We start from the raw sequence: 13,261 nt of genomic DNA, 5'->3' as shown, positions 1-13,261 counted from the left end.
CCCGCCAGAGTGGTACCTATTTATCTACTTGCACTTTGACGTGCTTTCAAACTGCTAGGTTGGCAGCAGCCAGGACCAAGCAACGGGAGCTCACCCTGTCGCGGGGATTCGAACCACCGACCTTCTGATTGGCAAGTCCTAGGCTCTGTGGTTTAACCCACAGCGCCACCCATGTCCCGTTCCTCTATGTACAACACTTTTAACTGGGTTGGCGTATGTGGGCAAGACTGTTGCCTGTCCCCAGCCTTTACTGTACCTGGTTCCCAACTTTTCTTATAAGTTAAAAAAAAAAAATCAAAACCTTGAAGTGCTTCTGAAGGGCTATTGGAAGCCGGGATAGTATATTAAGCTCAATTTTTGCGACCAGAAGCCGGAGGGACAACCCTCCCCTTTTTGAGAGACTCCCATCTAGGTAACCTCTGAAAGTGATTGCAAGGAGATTGCTTCCCCTTCCATCTTGAGTCTCTCTGGTACAACAGCTTCCAGCAGCTCACCCCTATTAGGAGGTCACTCACTCTGTTCTTCACCAGCTGTAGATGTGGAAAGTCTTCAGGGGCAGCCCCACACAGACCGCATTGCAGCCGGCAATCTTCAAGGTTACAAAGGCATGAATCATGCCAATTGCTAAAGCCCAAATCTGCAAGGTAGAAATAAATGAAAACAAGCCAACAGCTGTGCTTCCGTAATAGGAGAAGCTGCGGAGCAGGCCTGCCGGCCAGAGGCAAATTGAGTGTTAGGTGGAATGATCTTAAAAATAACAAGAAGGCAAAAGCTCTGATAAATCAGTTTTCATGAATGCAGCTCAGAGATGTCAAAAGGACATTGCTGTTCCTTGCACTCAGAGAGTGGAAAAGGAACTGCCGTAAATAACAAATCCAACAAGTTAAGCATCCTTTCCTTCGCAGAGCTGCAATTCTCACGAGTTTCCTGTTAAGAGGGAGAGACAAACTGCTCTGAGAATTGTGGCTCCAAGAGGGGAATAGGGGTCTCTCCTAACAATGCTGTTAGAAAACTACAGCTACCAGAATCCTTTGGGGAAAGCCGTGACTGTTTAACGTTGGAGGATGGATGGCAGCTAACGGATTGAGGTTGAATTCTGACAAGACAGAAGTACTGTTCTTGGGGGAGAGGGGGCGGGCTGGTGTGGGGGACTCCCTGATCCTGAATGGGGTAACTGTGCCCCTGAAGGACCAGGTGCGCAGCCTGGGAGTCATTTTGGACTCACAGCTGTCCATGGAGGCACAGGTTAATTCTGTGTCCGGGGCAGCTGTCTCCCAGCTCCATCTGGTATGCAGGCTGAGACCCTACCTGCCTGTGGACTGTCTTGCCAGAGTGGTGCATGCTCTAGTTATCTCCCGCTTGGACTACTGCAATGCAGTCCATGTGGGGCTACCTTTGAAGGTGACCCGGAAACTGCAATTAATCCAGAATGGGGCAGCTAGACTGATGACTGGGAGTGGCCACCGGGACCACATAACACCGGTCCAGAGAGATCTGCATTGGCTCTCAGTACGTTTCTGAGCACAATTCAAAGTGTTGGTGCTGACCTTTAAAGCACTAAACGGCCTCGGTCCTATATACCTGAAGGAGCGTCTCCACCCCCATCGTTCAGCCCAGACACTGAGGTCCAGAATCGAGGGCCTCTGTCACTGGCTTCTGGCAACATCTCAGGGAGTGTGTGAGATTTTGTGGGAAATTGGTAGTGGAAGTGGCACGGCAGAGGTGGGCAGAGTGGGACAGCATTTCCCATTTCATCTCAAGTGGTGAAACAAGACATGCCACCCCTTTGTGAATGTGACTAAGGTACATTCTAAGGCGGCTTAAGAGCAGGAATAGGGAAAACCTGTGATGCAAAGTTGTTGGACCAATCAGTGCCAACCATTGCCAGGCTGGCTGGGGCTGATTGAATCAGCAAACGACATCTGGAAAACTACAGGTTCAGCTACAGGTTGCCTAAATCTTTGCTTCAAACAAAAGAACAGCTTATTTGGGGATGGGTGCTCTCATTGTCTCCCATCAATGACGGGGCCAAGCCAGGGACAAACATTTCTCCTCAACACAACAGCATTAATGATTATACAGTGCTTGTTTAGCCCAGTCTTATGTTTTATATTTAATCATTTTTTATTAAAGATTTTCTTGGTTTACAAAAGACTCTTGTCTCTTTTTCAGGTTGTACAGTCTTTTTTTTACAGATTACAGATTATCAGTTACATTTGTTATGAGACATTTGTGTTGAGTACACTATAAGGCAGACTTCCTCAAACTCAGCCCTCCAGATGTTTTTGGCCTGCAACTCCCATGATCCCTAGCTAGCAGGACCAGTGGTCAGGGATGATGGGAACTGTAGTCTCAAAACATCTGGAGGGCTGAGTTTGAGGATTATTGCTATAAGGTCAGGAAGAAGGAGGGGTGGTGGTGAAATATAAATACAGAGGTACCTCAGGTTAAGTACTTAATTCGTTCCAGAGGTCTGTTCTTAACCTGAAACTGTTCTTAACCTGAAGTACCGCTTTAGCTAATGGGGCTTCCTGCTGCCACCGCACCGCCGGAGCACGATTTCTGTTCTCATCCTGAAGCAAAGTTCTTAACCCGAGGTATTATTTCTGGGTTAGCAGAGTCTGTAACCTGAAGTGTATGTAACCTGAAGTGTCTGTAACCCGAGGTACCACTGTAGCGTGTTCCTTCTGGGTTTCGCTGCTCATGCATGCGCAGATGCTCAAAATGATGTCACGCACATACATGGAAGCACTGAATCGCGACCTGCGCAGACGCGGGGTTGCGTTTGCTTCTGGATGAGAACGGGGCTCCGAAACGGATCCCGTTCGCATCCAGAGGTACCACTGTATTTTTACAGTGCATGTGTGGGGTTTTGTGTCAGCTTCTGCTTGGATAGGTTCTCTTTCTGTTCACTTGCTACATTTCCTTGGTTGTGAGAGGGATTGCGGGCCCAGGGTGTGGTTGGTTGTCAGTACAATCATAGAAGCCAATCAGCTGTTAAGGAATGGATGGTTTGACAATAACGAGAACCAGGTCTATTTCCCCCTAGTTCTCAACATACCAGCACCTCACCCCAATGATTAAGTTCCCCCACCCCACCCGCTTTGGGGAAAATAAACTAGAAAGTTGAGAATTTCAATTACTTGACTGCGTCTGGTTTGATTATTGTTTTTTAACATAATTACATCAATGTAGGGCGGGGGTCATTTGAAACTTGAGCAGACTTTTATCAGCAAATGGGCTTCCTTTCTTTATTTCATTCTTTTACCAATTTAGAAGCTGGCTAATTGTGTGATTTGTAAAATAGAGCATGACAAATGCATGGCAGCGATGTATTATCATGGGCATTATGTGGTGATTTATACCGGGGCGCTTCCTATAAATATCACGGCACGTCAAAGTAGAGGGACCATATAGATTATCTGACCTCGATTCCAAAATCACTGACTCAGATTCATCGCAGGTGATTTTAACCAGGGGGAAAAAATTAATCACCCCTGACGCTCCAGTATCCAATGTTAACATGAACCATTAATCACATTCAGCCTCACTTATGATAGTGACACTCACAAAATGGGCCGCTCTCCAGTGTTGCCTTATACAGTGGTACCTCGGGTTAAGTACTTAATTCGTTCCGGAGGTCCGTTCTTAACCTGAAACTGTTCTTAACCTGAAGCACCACTTTAGCTAATGGGGCTTCCCACTGCCGCTGTGCCGCCGGAGCACAATTTCTGTTCTCATCCTGAAGCAAAGTTCTTAACCTGAAGTACTATTTCTGGGTTAGCGGAGTCTGTAACCTGAAGCGTATGTAACCCGAGGTACCACTGTACTGCGGGTGCACTCTGATTTGGGGAATGTTGCATTAGTTTCCCTGGTTATAATGCTAGCTCTTCTGTTACGTTTTCGAATGTTCCTTTCAGACTGTGCCGTAACTCTTGTGTTATGGAACTGTGGCTTATCAACTGAAATACCAGCATGTTGTGCAGAATTTCATTCACACCAGTGCGTTTGGCGTGCCACGTTGCTACCCCCCCAACCCTTTCCAACATTGGTGCTTGTGCTCACCCCCCCCAGCCCCCAATGATTCCCCCATGGAAATGGCAGGAAAGAACTGAATGCCAGGATACCTCCCTGAATTCCATCACTTCCCTCCCACAATTTTCTGGGTTAATGGGTTTGCAAACAATTTTTTTTTTTTACTGGCAGCAATTAACACAGAAATGTAGACCAAACTTCCACTAGATTCCACCAGATCTCTGGGAGTAGCTTTTACATGACGTCAAAGTTCAAATATAATTCAGAAATTAACATTTAGGGAAACCTTGGGGAAAGGGAATAAACTGCCGTGTGAATGTATCCTGGGTCACATCATTGCTCTACCTAGCTCTGCATTACCATAGAATCATAGAATCATAGAATCATAGAGTTGGAAGAGACCACAAGGGCCATCGAGTCCATCCCCCTGCCAAGCAGGAAACACCATCAGAGCACTCCTAACATATGGTTGTCAAGCCTCTGCTTAAAGACCTCCAAAGAAGGAGACTCCACCACACTCCTTGGCAGCAAATTCCACTGTCGAACAGCTCTTACTGTCAGGAAGTTCTTCCTAATGTTTAGGTGGAATCTTCTTTCCTGCAGTTTGGATCCATTGCTCCGTGTCCGCTTCTCTGGAGCAGCAGAAAACAACCTTTCTCCCTCCTCTATGTGACATCCTTTTGTATATTTGAACATGGCTATCATATCACCCCTTAACCTCCTTTTCTCCAGGCTAAACATGCCCAGCTCCCTTAGCCGTTCCTCATAAGGCATCGTTTCCAGGCCTTTGACCATTTTGGTTGCCCTCCTCTGGACACGTTCCAGTTTGTCAGTGTCCTTCTTGAACTGTGGTGCCCAGAACTGGACACAGTACTCCAGGTGAGGTCTGACCAGAGCAGAATACAGTGGCACTATTACTTCCCTTGATCTAGATGCTACACTCCTATTGATGCAGCCCAGAATTGCATTGGCTTTTTTAGCTGCCGCGTCACACTGTTGGCTCATGTCAAGTTTGTGGTCAACCAAGACTCCTAGATCCTTTTCACATGTACTGCTCTCAAGCCAGGTGTCACCCATCTTGTATTTGTGCCTCTCATTCTTTTTGCCCAAGTGCAATACTTTACATTTTTCCCTGTTAAAATTCATCTTGTTTGTTGTTACCAACACTGGGAATAAAGGTTATCCAGGGTTGCAGATAAGGAGAGTCTGCTCCAGCCCTACCATGGAGATTCAACCTAGGTTCTTTCACATGCACAGCATTTAATTAATTAACTAATCAATGCATTTATATACCGTCCAGTCAGCTACGTCCCCTGGACAATTTGCAAATTGAAAATACAATCGATTAAAATAACCCCTCCAATCATAATTTTAAAGCAATCAATGTATGAACAGCACCAATATAGAATTAGCAAAGGGGGGGGGAATCCCACCTTACATTAAACCACACAGCTTGAGAAAAATAAATGAAACAACCCTAAAACCCACAAGGGGGGGAACGTTATAGTTTAAAGAACTAAAAGCACGGAGAAGACATGCAAAGAAGACCTGGGAGAAGAAAAAAAGTTTTCCCCTGGTGCAGAGAAGCTCCTAAATGTGGGTGAAAGGCTAAACTGTGGGGAAAACATTCTATTGTTGGGGTGCCACCAGTGAAAAGGCCCTGTCTCTAGTAAGCTGGATAAGGCCCTCCAATGAAAAGGTCCAGGTAGGTATATGGAAGAGGCACCTCCAGGCCCCCAGCCATTACAACAGAGCTTTGCAAACTCTGTGTCACAACACGGTTGTGTTGTGGTGTGTAGATGTGTCATGCAAACCCTCCCTGCACTCCTTCCGGGGCTGGAAAGGGGTTAGTTTAACCCCTGGTTTGATAGTGAAACTGAATTACTGTGTTGTGAAATGATGCATTTCTGAAAAGTGTGCCAGCAACATGAAAAGTTTGGAAAGCTCTGCATTAGGGCTTTAACCTTTGAAGCAGAGGTGAGGAGCCCTTCTAACCAAGGGCTGCTGCATTGCCTCCTGGTCAGCCTTTTGAGGGCCACATGCTAGTTAGTGGTGGGCAGGATCTGAGGCAAAAGTCAGCAGAGCAAAACACCTACGTTTTCCTTTTTTGCAGCTCGTTTCTACACACACCGTACAGCCTCTCTATCCGTCATTCGGACAACCCAGAGGCCTTATCGAAAATGCATTTTGGCAGGAAAAACACACCCAGAGCCCAAGGATCTCAATTCCTCCAAGGAGTTTAAGGCGGCTTACATGATTTCCCCTTCCTCTCCATATTTGTCATCACAGCAACCTCACAAGACACTGTGACTGGCCCAAGGTCACCCAGTGAGCTTTACGGCTGAGCTGTGCACCATTTGACACCATGCTTGCTATGGCAAGTTTCAAAGCTGAGTTCTCAGCACAGGTGAAAAACCCGCAGCTACTAGGATATAGGATGCTCCTCTGTCTGTCTTCACCCAAAGCAAAGCTCCAGCTTGGGCATTTTATCAGGATCTTAGGAAAGTGTACCTTATTTCTTTTGGAATTATCCTGCATTACTCATTGTACTTTGGCCTGTATAATAACAGTTTCATTCTAATTTATATTCCCTTTAAAATCTGTGGATTCCCCCCCCCCTTTTAATTTGCGCACCTGCTATGGTTGCTGTGCCTTGGAACAGAGAGATACACTGTTTCAGGCAAGACTCGCCCGTACATTTGGAGTCATAAGATACCACTTCATTATCATAACCTTTTCTTTCTTCCTTAAAAAAAAAAGTTTTTTTAAAAAAAGAGCCACACAGTTTCTCATCCTTCTCCAGGCGAAATTGCTCAGCCTTATCTTTCTATTCATAGCCCAGCTTGGCTGAAGTGTAACTTAATGTGCATTTTGCCCTGAAGGCAAAAATTAAAACTCGCACAATTATAGAAGCTTCATTTAAGAAATAAAGAAGGAGGGGAAAGATCAAGATATAGACTTAAAGAAGAATGGGGTGAAAATTGTATTCCTTCTAATTCTTATTATAAATTTCTTAAATATGAAATGTGATAGGAAGGGACTGGTTGGAGGGGATATGCCACCAGCTGGTCCATTAGGACAAATGGGGTGCTGCCCCACCAACCTCACCCAGGCCACACCTGCCTGCCTTCTTACTGCTAACCAGCCCATAGCCAGCTGGTCCTTGGCTGTCAGCTTCCTCCTCCTTAGTCTGTTTTGTCCTTGCAATGCACAGAAGGCATGAGGATGAAGCCAGAATGAGTTGGCTCCACCTACCATCAGCTCTGACTCCATCCACCATCAGCCTCCTTGTCAGCAACATGAAAGGTTTGGAAAGCTCTGCATTAGAGCTTTAACTGTTAATAAAGTCCCACCAGCCACAATGTGCCCCTGGCCAATGTTTATGCCACTGAATACAAGCTAAGGTAAAGGGACTCCTGACCATTAGGTCCAGTCGTGGCCGACTCTGGGGTTGCAGTGCTCATCTCGCTTTATTGGCCGAGGGAGCCGGCATACAGCTTCTGGATCATGTGGCCAGCATGACTAAGCCACTTCTGGCGAACCAGAGTAGCGCACGGAAATGCCGTTTACCTTCCCGCCGGAGTGGTACCTATTTATCTACTTGCACTTGGCGTGCTTTCGAACTGCTAGGTTGGCAGGAGCAGGGACTGAACAACGGGAGCTCACCCTGTCGCGGGGATTCGAACCACCAACCTTCTGATCGGCAAGTCCTAGGCTCTGTGGTTTAATCCACAGCGCCACCCATGTGCCTGAATATGAGCTACAGGGAGGGAAATATTGTTCAGGGAGGGAAATATTGTTTCCATGCACTGCTCTGTGAGCACCTGAGAGACATCTGCCACGTAAGGAGCAGAAGTCACGCCAGACAAATCTCACTTCTTTTTTTGATAGAGTTACAAGCTTGGTGGATCAGGGGAATGCTGTGGATGTAGTGTATCTTGATTTCAGTAAGGCTTTGGGCAAAGTCCCTCCAGCTGGATGCTGTAACTGTTAGGTGGATTTGTAGCTGGTTGATTGACCAAACCTAAAGAGTGCTCACTAATGATTCTTTGTCATCCAGGAAAAATGTGACAAGTGGGGTGCTGCAGGGTTATGTCCTGGACCCATTGTTGTTCAATGTCTTTATAAATAATTGGACAAAAGAATTGAGGGGGTGTTCATCAAATCTGCATGTGACACAAAACTAGGAGGGGTAGCTGATGACACACAAGGCAGAATTGGGATTCAAGATGACTACAGATGGGAGAAATGGGCCCAAACTAACAACATGAATTTTAATAGGGACAAATGTAAGGTTCTGCACTTAGGCAAGAATAGGGTTGCCATATTTCAAACACTGAAAATCTGGAGAGAAAAGTTGTGGGTTTTTTGGCCAAAGTTATTGGACTTTTTAAAGTTTTCCCCAAAGTTATTGAGCTTTATGGGCAAAATCACTAAAAGAAACACGGCAACAATAGCACTGCCTACGTCTAGGTGCCAAAATTTAGGAAAGCTGTGACAAGCTGAAATGTATTGACAGGAGAGGGACCAAGATGATAACCATTGGAGTTTTCCAATGACAACTGTCTGGGGGCCACATGCTAATAGTGAGCAGGGCGAAAAGTAGGTGGGGCAATGGATGTGAATTTTAACTTTGTACATTAGAGCAGTTTCCATGAACACATCCAGGCAACCAAGAGGCATTATCAGAGAGTTCAGGATCATTTCCCAGCCACACATAAACACTCAACAAGGCTATGATTGGTGTGGTCTGGAGAGAGTTTGTAGTCTGAGGGTGAGGAACCTTTTTGGCTCCACAGGCCAACTTTGATTGGTGGGGCTGTCCACCTGTCAATCACCTGACATAAGAAGTGAGGCCAGGGGATTGGGTGCTTTGAAATCCTGAAGTTGGGGCTTCAAAGCATGAGCAAGCAGCAAGGCACAGCTAAAAACAAGGTTCCCCCACCTTTGTTTCAGCAGCAGTTTCAGGACATTGCCTGTGCCAGCCTTTGTGTTGTGGAACTCCCTCCCCAAAGAGCTGCATCTGGCATCTTCACAGTACAGCTTTCAGCAAATGCTGGAGACACACCTGTTTCCCCTGGCCTTTGACACCTGGCCTTTGTCTCTGTGGTTGTAAGTGGCTTTACAGTGGTACCTCGGCTTACATACGCTTCAAGTTACAGACGCTTCAGGTTACAGACTCCGCTAACCCAGAAATAGTACCTAGGGTTAAGAACTTTGCTTCAGGATGAGAACAGAAATTGTGCTCCGGCGGCGTAGCAGCAGCAGGAGGCCCCATTAGCTAAAGTGGTGCTTCAGGTTAAGAACAGTTTCAGGTTAAGTACGGACCTCTGGAACGAATTAAGTACTTAACCCGAGGTACCACTGTAAGTCATTTTAACATTATGTTTTGTTTTAACATGCCCTGCGACCTTAGGGTGAAGGGCTGGTATATTATTATTATTATATTATTATTATTATTAAAATGCCAGGCCAAATTTGAAATTAACCATTTCCCACAAATTAACCCACTCCCACTTCCAATACTCACATGGAGGGCAGACAAATGGCAAGTTCAGCAGAACACTTCCTGCCCTGAGTGCCTCCGCAGGGCAGCAATTTCCAGACACAATGGCAATAGAGATTTCCTTGGCCCCTCGCCCTTGCCAAAGGGGTCTTGGGAGACATGATAGCTTAAGTAAGCTCTCTGAATGACACTCCTCCATTTCGTCCCTTTGATCCCTGGCTATTTTTATGCGACGGATCGATTCTCTATTTGTCACTGTGTTTATATTTTGCAGATCTCTTTATTTTTAGCTGTAGTATTCCCCTGGCTTCAGCATTCGGGGCCTCTTTTTCCCTCCACTAATTATCCCTTTTAACCCACCACTGTTTGCTCCTATAGATCTCCCCTCTGTAAAAGACATGGTATTTTTAAAAGCTGCCAGCCCTATCGCTTACTCTGATCTATAAATCCCAGCGGACCCGTTGCAGCTTCTAGAGCTCTTTTCATTGATTAACCTGAATGAATTTCAGCTGGAGGCTGGCCAAGGTACCTCTCTAATATTTCCAGCTTGCCCCCGGAAAGTCCCTCTTGGAAAACTACGCAGGTGACATGGCAGAAAGTCAGGGACAAGAAAGCCTCCTGTTCTTAAACTGGCGCAAGTCTGGAACACACTCGGGGGGTTGAGCTGGAACAGGGCTTGCTCAACTGCATCACAGTGAAGAACCTCCATAAGCAAGACAACAACAAAGGAACCATTTCAAAATTTAATGGAGCTAATTAGGCTGCCTTTTTAAAAAGTGAAGCTGTCAGTAGCTGCTTGATCCTGGTTTGTTTTTTTAAAACGAAAGGGACCTGGAACTTAAGCCCCTGCAGAAGGAATCCTTACTTTGACCTTACATATATTTCCCCCTTACAGCAGATATATGATCCTGTTCCCAAGTTATCCCTGGGGAGGTTTGAAAAGCTTTCCTGCTTGCCTCAGGTCAGGATGGAGCCAGACAGTAGCTGGTATTTCACCTGTCATTTTCGTCTGCTCTTTGTTTTATTTGCCGTTGTTCGGAAACTTGTTAGATAGATATTGATGGATAGGCTGGTATCCAATGTAGTGCAAAGAATCGTCCCATCGCTGCAAAGATTTGTGCTTGCACAACAGAACTTTAACCCCCACACCGCAACATATCCTAAATCTGTTCTGGGTTTCCCCTAACCATCCATAATTAATTTGGTGGCAGCACTGGGGAGAAAGAGGGGAGAAAGCCCCAATTCACAAGCATAGATCCTTGCATTGATGGGACAGTTACTTAGCACTAAATTAGATACAGGCTAGTGGTTTCTGTTATTATTAGCCAACTTGGACGTGGCTGGATGGAAAGATGGGTCACAAATAAGCTTAGATGATGAGATGGATTGGCAGATAGAATTTCGAAGACTAGAAAGTGCTTGGCAGACCAGTCCTGGGCATGTTTACTCAGAAGTCAATCCCACCAGATTTAATGGGTGTTACACAAATGTGCCTATATTGCAACCTAAAAGTGGGTTTCCATCCTATCACTTTTGACCCATCATTGCCTCCAATCTAACAGGTATTGCAGATCTCTGAAGCAATGCCAAAGAACCGGACATCGTATTTGCCAGAGTCAAAGGTGGGTTTAGTGCGCTCACAAGCAGCAATCACCTTTCTAATTCTGGGAGGGGAACCCTCCCCTACTGTTTATCTCTGTCTATTGGAGGCTGTATAGATATGAGCCCATTTTCCTCATCTGCAGCACTCTCCCTCAAGTTAAAATGTATTTATTTATATTTTTAAACATTTATGTACTGCCTTCCATACCAACCTGTCCTTGAAAAGCAGACGCGGGTGGCGCTGTGGGTTAAACCACAGACCCCAGGACTTGCCGATCAGAAGGTCGGCGGTTCGAATCCCTGTGACGGGGTGAGCTCCTGTTGCTCAGTCCCTGCTCCTGCCAACCTAGCATGTCAAAGTACAAGTAGATAAATAGGTACCACTCTGGCGGGAAGGTAAACGGCATTTCTGTGTGCTGCTCTGGTTCGCCAGAAGCGGCTTAGTCATGCTGGCCACATGACCCAGAAGCTGTATGCCGGCTCCCTCGGCCAATAAAGCGAGATGAGCGCCGCAACCCCAGAGTCAGCCACGACTGGACCTAATGGTCAGGGGTCCCTTTACCTTTTTACATGCTGCAAATGTACTTTAGCTGATCATTGCAAACAATAAATTAATTACTTATTCTTGCCGTAGGGTCAAAATAGAAAAGGTGTTGAAACGGTGGATGTTTTTCAAACACAAAAGCAGCAGTAGTGTCATGGACTGGCTGGATGCAGAGGAATGCTGGGAGCCACCAGCTGGAGAACTCCCAAGGAAAGAAGGCTCAGAGCCTGGGGAGTGGTGGTGGGATGATGATGAGTGGTCAGAGGGAGAAGACAGGGAGGAGGAGGTGTCAGAAGGTGATGAGGTAGAAGCCCAGAAGCTGAAGCAGATGCAGGAGAGGAGAGAGACCAAGAGGCAGAGAAGAATCTGGCTGGTGAAGAAGCCAGGGTGTCTCCCCCTCCTGCTGTGACAAGCTCCCTTTCCCCCCTGCCTCCCAGGACCAGAAGAGCTATGAAGCAGGAGGGCACACAGGTGAAGTCTCAGATTTACTTGGGAAAGCCGCAGGAAAGGAGGAGAGCTAGGTGGCTGAGGGAAGGCAGGGACCTTCAGTCTCCACAACTGCCTCATAGAGGCAAGATCTACTGAAGAGAGTTGCTGTGCTCATTAGGCCTAGCACCCCTGAGCAGAGCCTGTTTCTTCTAATAGTTACCTTCACTTACTCCGTGTGATTTATTGCTGGCTCACTCCTGACAAGTACTGTGAGTGAACACGTGTGTGGATGAGTGTGAGATGCTGATTCTGATCTGTGGTATTGCTGGGTAGGTGTAGGGGTGACCGTCTTCCTCATACTGTTTTCCAGACCTAATGAGCCCCTCAGTTGCTATTTGCCCTGTTGCTGTCGGGGAAAATATGCAAGTAGCAGCTTAGGGGGAGGAGAGGTTCTAAATTGTCCCAATAAAGGGTTCAACTTCCATCCTTCAGCTTCCATTGATTCAAGTCCCCTTGCAGCTACTTCTGACTTAAGAAAAACACAAACACAGAACATCAAGTCACAGATTTCCAAACATCTTCTCCAGTTAGGTCCTCACTTTGAAGAGACCTTGATTCTAAACCGGGCTTTAACCAGTGACTCACTGAAAGGTAGACAAACTGCTTGCACCTCTGATGCCACATCCTTAACTGAGAAATGAGCACAATAATTAGCAGTTCCTTCTCAATGTTAGGAAGGCAAGCTCTCAGTTGCATACCTCATTTGTGACATCACGCAGCAGCCGGACTGTGTGAAACTGAAATCCAAAATGGCAGAATCTTCCTTAAGTCTCTTTCAAAATGGCAGTACTTATGGATGGAGAAAGCAATATGGCAAATAACAAGGAAGATTGTACATGGGGGGGGGGCTGGTTACTGTTGCAGCTGTGTGTGTATGCTTTGGGAGGCAACAAAGGATGGGTGGAGGCATTATTCTGAGCTGTTCCCCCCCCCGAATTGGGGAGGACTTAAGAGTTTGCTGGCATGAACATAGTGGATGCTGGTTCTTAACCTGCTTGGATTTTGTTTTGAGATGGAGAAGAATTTCTTGGGTTTTTAAGGCTTTAGCTTTTTCAAGCTCCACTAGTTTGTAGCTGAGCCTGGCT

This window comes from Podarcis raffonei, chromosome 6, assembly GCF_027172205.1.
Source record: "Podarcis raffonei isolate rPodRaf1 chromosome 6, rPodRaf1.pri, whole genome shotgun sequence".
Lineage (NCBI taxonomy): Eukaryota > Metazoa > Chordata > Lepidosauria > Squamata > Lacertidae > Podarcis > Podarcis raffonei.
This window is presented reverse-complemented; position numbering follows the sequence as displayed.